We start from the raw sequence: 8185 nt of genomic DNA, 5'->3' as shown, positions 1-8185 counted from the left end.
ATACCTGAAACAGGAAGAGTTAAAACAGAGAAAAAATTTTGTAGGCCAATTTTCCTAATGAATATAGATGCAAAAATTTTAAAGAAAATATTATCAAAAATATAACAATAATTCACCAGGATAATACACTATGACCAAGTGAGATTTATACCAGGAATGCAGGGTAGGTTCAGTATTATGAAAAATATCAGTATAATTTACCATATCAATAAAAATACTAATAGAAATCATGATTATTGGCACCTACTCCTGTACTGTGGCCCAGAGGGTGGCCCCTCCTCTGGCGCCCTGTTGAGGTGGCCCCAGAACAATGGGGTCTTTCATCTTCTACTGCCCACACTGCTGCAGTGATAGAGATGCTGGCAGTGCAGCTGAATATGCAGCACATGTGAAGAGATGTTGTCAATGTCAAAAATTGACAAAGGATAGGTGTGACAGGAAGTCCTTTAGTCAATGTACCTTCGCATCAGAACAAAAATTACTTTGAATTCAAAATACAGTCCACAAGGATCTGGGGCACAGGAGTTGCAACTCAGAAAAGTAATTTGAATCAGATCCCCCTTAGCCAAGACATTCATAGCCTTTTGATGAGGAATGATGGAACCCTCTACTACAATAATGAAGAAAAGAATAGGTTGCTTGTGAACAAACTTCCACAGGAGGGAGATGTAGTGGGTGTTATATATGACCACGTAGAACTGAACATTTATTTGAATGTCCAGCATTAGGTATATGAGGCACAGTGTATCCCATTGCGTATGTTGATGACAGTGTGATTTTGGATTGTCAGTTCAGTGAATTGTTTTGTATTCATCCAACTGGTTTTGAAAAACAAAACTGAACAGCTAATCTTCTGAATATACTTGCATTGACAACATCTACGTATGATATTCCCCCAAAAAAGCATTTACTACAATCTTAATAAAGCTTCGCTTGATTCATAGGAAGTACATTCTCTGTTTTTAATTCATGTTTGTGAAGTTATCTAAGGAACCAAAAAGTGAGACATAACCACAGAATTGTAATTTAAAATATTAGGTTTTGGGGGCAGGGTAGAAGCAATGTAGTAACTGCAAAGCAGGGACTTGCTTAAGCTCTCCTCCAGGTCCCTCCAAACACCTATAACAAATGTCTGAACAAATTCTAGAGCTGCAGAACCCAAGAAATAGAGAAGGGAAGCCGGGCTCCAGCCCAGGACAACCTGGATGGTCTCTGGGTGAGACCTATCCCACATGGAGCTGGGAGCTGGGAGCTGGGAACGGAGTGGAGCAGAGCCCAGCCTGAGCGGCGTGGACCAACCAGACCAGAAGCCGGGCAGAGGGGGCCCTAGCACTCTGAATTAGTAAGCTGCGGCAGTTACCAGACTAAATTACCTTACTTATTCAGTTCCATGCCAATCAAACTACTAAAATAATTACTTTACAGGGCTAGAAAGAAATAATAAAATTCATTTGGAAAAACAAAAGTTCAAGGATATCAAGGGAATTAATGAATAAAATGCAAAGGAAGGTGGTCTAGCCATAAAAGATCTAAATCTATAGTATGAAGCAACAATCATCAAAACTATTTGGTACTGGCTAAGAAATAGAGTGATAGATCAGTAGGACAGGTTAGGTATGCAAGACACAACTGTCAATGATTTTAGTAATCTACTGTGTGTAAACCCAAAGACTCCAGCTTCTGGGATAAGAACTTACTCTTTGACGACAACTGCTCTGAAAAATGGAAATTAGTATGGCATAAACTAGGCATAGGTCAACATCTCACACCCTATACCAAAATAAGTTTGTGAAGGGTACATGACTTAGACATAAGGGATGATACTGTGGAATCCTAACAAAGCTGCCCCCAGCACCAATATTATAACTTCCTTACGGGCTTCACTAGAAGAGCAGGCATGTCTATGTGATGGAATCCTAGCCACTGCCACAGCCATGGTCCCTAGCCAGCCACTGCCCCCAGACTCAATATTCCAACTTCTTCATATTCCTCACAGAAATAGCAAAGTGTGTCCATTCACTCAACCACAACTACATCCATCAAATTTCAGAGAGGAACACAATAGCCACAAATGTCACTCAGAAAGATGCACCACCAGGTGCCTGAGCTCTGGGAGGTGGGCACCAGAACAAAAGAAGGGACTTTCCCTAAGTAAGTGCCTGGGCAGTAATAGCACAGTCTGTCCTTTAGGTGAACTTATGAAGTGGAGAAGCTTCTTATAATATCATTATTGTAAATACATGCCCCACCAAATAGGTTTTTCCATATGTATTATGCGAAATCACATGTGCAGTTCTATCAAAGCTTCAATGCCTCCCACATTGCCTAATCTGTTCATAAACCCCTCCTGCCTTTTTAATATTCATGTATTATTCATATTTTCTGTTGTGTAACAAGCATCATATACTCTATAAAAATCCCCATCTTGCTTTCACTTGGCTGCCGGTTCCTCCTCCAAACTCAGGCTGCTTCCTGAGAGGCACAATCCTCAGTAAATGCCTTTGCTTGGGATGGAGATCTTAGTCTGTGAATTCTTTTGAGACAACCCCACAACAGACCATAAAACCACAAAAATACCATAAGCAGATTAAGAGAGCAAGGAAGAGTACAACTGTCAGATCTATGAAAAAGGGAAGAATTTGTGACCAAGCAGGAGATAGTGATCATTATGAAACACAAAATGGATAATTTTGATTACATTTGATTACATTAAATTTGATTACATTGAATGAATCAAATGATTACATTTGGTTACATTAAAAGGTTGTGCACAAACTAAAGGTTGTGCACTAACCTGGCAAGCAATTTTTATAGCCAGTGTCTGTGGTAAAGACTTCATTTCTAAAATATATAAAGAACTGAGTCAAATTTATAAGAATATACAGAATTTATAAGAATACAAGACATGTCCTAATTGGGAAATAATGGTCAAAGGATATGAACTTGCAGTTTCCAGATGAAGAAATTTAAGCCAACTATAGTCATATAAAATGCTCTAAATCACTATTGATTCAAGAATTACAAATGAAAATGACTGAGATACTACCTCACATCTGTCAGAGTGGTTAATATGACAGAAAAAAGGGAAATGATAAATGTTGGTGGAGATGTGGGAAAATTGGAACACTAATGCATTGGTATTGCAGTTGTGTTGGTATTTGCCTGCTTCACCATTCTGGGGCTCAGCATCTCCCACTGATTTGCTGAGGTGGGGCTTGCTGGTGGCTTGCTGAGATGCTTCCTGTTCTGCACCTCACTCTTCCTTTACTCAAGTAAGACAGACTTTTCCAAATGACCTTCAAAGTTTCTTGGGCTAAAAGATTGCTTTACCCTGTCTTTTTCTGTTTCTGCTATTCCAAGATTTGTTTAGGGACACTATTTTATGGTTATTTTGAGGTGAAGATGGGTGACTTATAGTGATTTATTATTTAATCAGTCATCCTGGCTCCTGGTGGTCCATTCACAAATTGGTCTTCTTGGAGTTACTCACGTCCAATATTCCATCTCTTATATTTTTACCTTTATATTGGCCGTTGCTTATTGCCTGGATCTCCATTTCCTCATAACCTTCAACTATTCTAGTCCTTCCGTAAAAGCTCAATTAAAGCCAACTTCATACATGATATCTTATAAATGATAATTGCAACTCCAAATGGATGTCTTGAATTATGTAATTGCTAAGGCTCACTTCAACTAGAAAATTCTATCACCCTATATTCTAAGAGGGAATATCCTTCCAAAGAAATATCTTGTTTAATTTCTGAAACTGACTTCTGTCTTTGTATTACTCTCTTCCTTTAACTTTTATGTTACATGAATGACTCTTTTCATAGCTAGAATTAAATATTATCATTTTATCTAGATTTTTTCATTAAATTGAAGAAGTAACAGATAAACCTGAGTGCCAGAAATAAAAATTCAAAGTCTGTTTCTCCTAAGAATAAGTAATTGAATGTGGATATCACTCGACAGATCTCACTGAATGAAAGAAGAAAGAAGATTCAATCCTGCTTGTGATAGCTGTCATGCCCCCTTCTTGGATGGCATTAATGAAAGACTAGCAAATTCATCTCTAGGTGTGGATTTTAGTGTAACTTTCATGTACTCTGATTTCCCAATTGGGGAAGGTGAGATTTTCTGCTTACTCCTTTATGGAAACCATTTGGAGATGTCATAAGAAGAGTTTCAAAGATCAGAAGTCCCCATGCTTAATAAATTAAATTAAAATGTCATTTTAGGTCTACTGTGTCAGAAAAAGGATAATAAGGTCATTATCAATAACTAATACTTCCTAAACACCTACTAGATAAAAACATGAGGAGAGATAACTGTTCAGTTTCAGTATCATAATTGTAAAGAAATCACAGATGATAAAATGGGCTAATAAGAGGACAGACTTTATCTCTATTCAAAGAGACAGAAAGATGATCAAATACAAAATTTCATATAAATAATCAAAACATTCATCTAGTTTTCATTTCATAAAGATATACTGCATTCTGTATTTTCTTCGTGTATTGAAAATCACAGAAGCATGATAAAACCCATTCATTTGCTGAGGGAGAATACATAAGATTAAATGCATTAAGTGGTTCAAGGACCCAGGGAAGACTTGCGTAACAGGAATGATTTAAAACAGTCCAGTAATGCCATTCTATTTTTTTCTTGATTCCTCTTAATGATGAAATTACAGAAATACTAAAACTGCAGAATTTTAGATTCAGAAGGAATTTTGGTGACTATCTTGTCCAGTTTGATAGCTGAAAAGGATTTATAGCTGTGAAATACAAATGATCCAAGAAGCCACATTTAACACACACACACACACACACACACACACATTCCTATATACATATACAATACAGAAATTCACAAATGCATGCATATATATGTATATACATATATATGTGTGCACATATGTATTTCTTCTCTCTACCTCTCTGCTTGTTCAAGTCTGTAATTTTTTGTAACACACTCTTTTTTTTACTTTTTTTGTGTACGCATGTATGCGAACATATGACCACAAATACTACAGCTACACAAAGATACACTTTTCTGTGTATGCATGTGCATGTGTGAAGCATGTACACATGCATGTTATATGGTTGTGTATATATCTATATGCTCACACAAAGCAAAATAATTTCACTAGTAACACTTGAGCTGTTCTTGGTAGCAGCTAAGAGTTCCATTAGGTAGCAAAAAGGAAAGGATGCATTTTCACATTGGAGACCTGGTACCAGCAATGAGATACAATATATTTATTGGGAATGTAGAGAAGGCCCGTTTGGCTAGAATACAGTGTCTAAAGGGAAACAATGTGAAAAAAATGTTACAAAAATCAATGGAAACCACGTATTTTAAGGCTTTCAATGCTGGGCTAAGTCATATTGTCAAGTCACATGATCACTATCTAGATCTAATACTTTTGTTTGTTTTCCTATTTATGAAAGTTACGAAGAAAGTTAAGAGCACAGAAGAGAAAATAATAACCCTAAATAAATATATTGAATTTAAGAGGTATTGGAGTACTATTTCATCCATGACAGCATGAATACATAGAAAGAATAGTAAAAATACTGCTTCCAGTTTCATTTTACTACATATAAGACTGTGAAGGTTTGAAATCATTACCTCCTATTTCACAATCAAAATTCCCAAGAATTGTATAAATCAAGAAAAAAAGGGAATAGAGGGAGAAGTTAACATGAGTTTTCAATTTAAGGCTTTCATTTAAAAAAAAAATTGAGTTTGGGTACAGGTATAAGTCGAGATTTAGAAACCAAAGTAGTGAGAAAGTCAGATACAAGCTTATACCAATGAAATAGTGCACCCTGGGGTGCTTTGTGAATCTTTCAGAGTGAAATAATGATGTGATACTCAAAGAACATCTGTAATAGCTAGAGGATATGAGTGAAGGGGGAAAAGCTAATAAAAGTCCCATTTAAAAAAAAGACACCTGTGACTGACTCTAGAAATGGTACAAACAAGTTAATTAGGAAGTATTCTAGCAACTGTGCTCTGAAAACTGGCATCTTTCCAGGGCTTGTTGACCAGATTCAAGACCCAAAAGTTACTCATCTTATCATTTAAATATTTACATTTTGGGGATCTTTTTAAAAGTAAAATGAGGAAAAAAATCATATAAACCTATATGTGAATATGTAATCGTGCTACAAACAAATAGTAGAAGATGTTTTCCATATTGAAGGAATTTTTTTCTAATTTTTAAAAGACAGTTTTCCTCTAGCACATGTTCTAAGTTAAATGATTATTTAATTTCCCTGACATAAAATGAAAACTCCTTGAGATCAGAAAATAATTCAGCTTTATTTTTTTTATCCTCTGCATCTAGCAGAGTCTCTGACACATGTAGGCTAACGTTAGAAGTTTGTTAATTAATTTCTTTTTTTTAAATCATTTATTTAATTTATTTAATATATTTAGTTTTCAGCATTGATTTTCACAAGAGTTTGAATTAGGAATTTTCTCCCCATTTCTACCCTCCTGCCCACTCCAAGATGGCATATATTCTGTTTGCACCATTCCCCAGTCAGCCCTCTCTTCTGTTACCCCACTCCCTTCCCATCCCCTTTTGCCTTACTTTCTTGTAGGGGAAGAAAAATTTCTATGCCCTATTGCCTGTGAATCTCATTTCCTAGTCACATGCAAAAACTTTTTTTGAACATCTATTTTTAAAACTTTGATTTCCAAATTCTCTCCCCTCTTCCCTTCCCCACCCCCCCCAAGAAGGTAAGCAACTCAACATTAGGCCACATGCATATCATTATGTAAAACACTTCCACAATATTCATGATGTGAAAGACTAATTATAGTTTGCTCCTTCCTATCCTATCTTGCTTTATTGAATTTTCTACCTTGACCCTGTCCCTTTTTGAAAGTGTTGGTTTTTCATTACCTGCTCCCCCTATCTGCCCTTCCTTCTATTGTCCTCCCTTTTATTATCTTCTTCCTCCTGTCCTGTGGGGTAAGATACCCAATTGAGTGAGTATGTTATTCTCTCCTCAGGTTAAATCTGATGAGAGCAAGATTCACTCATTCCCTCTCACCTGCCCCCTCTTCCCTTCCTACAGAACTGCTTTATTCTTGCCACTTTTATGTGAGATAATTTACCCCATTCTATCTCTCCCTTTCTCCACTCTCAATACATTCCTCTCTCATCCCTTAATTTGATTTTATTTTTTTAGATATCATCCCTTCATATTCAACTCACCCTGTGCCCTCTGTCTATACATACATACATACATACATACATATATGTATGTATGTATGTGTGTATATATATATATATATATATATATATATGCATATTTATGAATATGTATATTCCCTTCAGCCACCCTAATACTGAGGTCTCATGAATCATACACATCATCTTTCCATGTAGGAATCTAAACAAAACAGTTCAACATTAGTAAGTCCCTTGTGATTTCTCTTTTTTTTTGGTCAGACAGCTAGATGCCTGTCTGTTGATATCTGTGTGTGTTTGCTTTGCTTATATTGTCTCTGTGATTTCTGTTTGTATCTGCTCTGAAGTTCATAGTGCTGGCTTTTCCACCTGAACTAAGTGAATGATATATGTATGTTTGATTAAAGCGAGATTGTTAACCCATTGAAGTTGCTTTCCTTAGAAAAACATATCAAAGAACTGTGCTAGCAGCCTATTTGTGTGCTGGTGTTGTTGGTCTTACACAGTCACAGTAGCAGCAAGCAGTATTGTTGTTACACATAGAAAGATAATTTTGGCAGTTTTATGGGGATTAGATTGGAGAGATTCACAGCAAGAAGACCAACAACGAGGACATTATGTTTGGTTAGAGGTGATAATAGCTTAAGCTAGCATGGTAACCATGGGAATTCAGAGATATGAAAGCTATTTTGGAAGTAAAACCAACAGGACTAAGCAATCAACTAAACATTTTAGGCATGAATGAAAAGAAGGAGAGGGTCAAGAGAGGGAGAATAAAGAATTGCTCTAAGGATATGAACCCTGATGAGGAGGAATATAGTGGTGACAAATTTTTTTTCTTGGGGGATAGAGATGTGGGGATTTGGTCAAGCCTGATTTTTGTTATAATATCTATAATATAAAGTGATTACCTGGTATAATGCCCAGGATAGATGACATCTAGAGGATTGTCCATAGTCCTAAGAATATCATTTT

The 8185-nt window shown here is 36.3% G+C and overlaps 1 pseudogene; it reads left to right on the top strand.

Annotated features, from left to right (window-relative positions):
- Positions 1-356: 356 nt before the first annotated feature.
- Positions 357-841, top strand: LOC118837660 (annotated as a pseudogene).
- The last annotated feature ends 7344 nt before the right edge of the window (positions 842-8185 follow it).

This window comes from Trichosurus vulpecula, chromosome 1 (assembly GCF_011100635.1).
Source record: "Trichosurus vulpecula isolate mTriVul1 chromosome 1, mTriVul1.pri, whole genome shotgun sequence".
Taxonomy (NCBI): Eukaryota; Metazoa; Chordata; class Mammalia; order Diprotodontia; family Phalangeridae; genus Trichosurus; species Trichosurus vulpecula.
The sequence above is the reverse complement of the archived record's forward strand: the minus strand, read 5'-3'. Positions and strand labels throughout refer to the sequence as shown.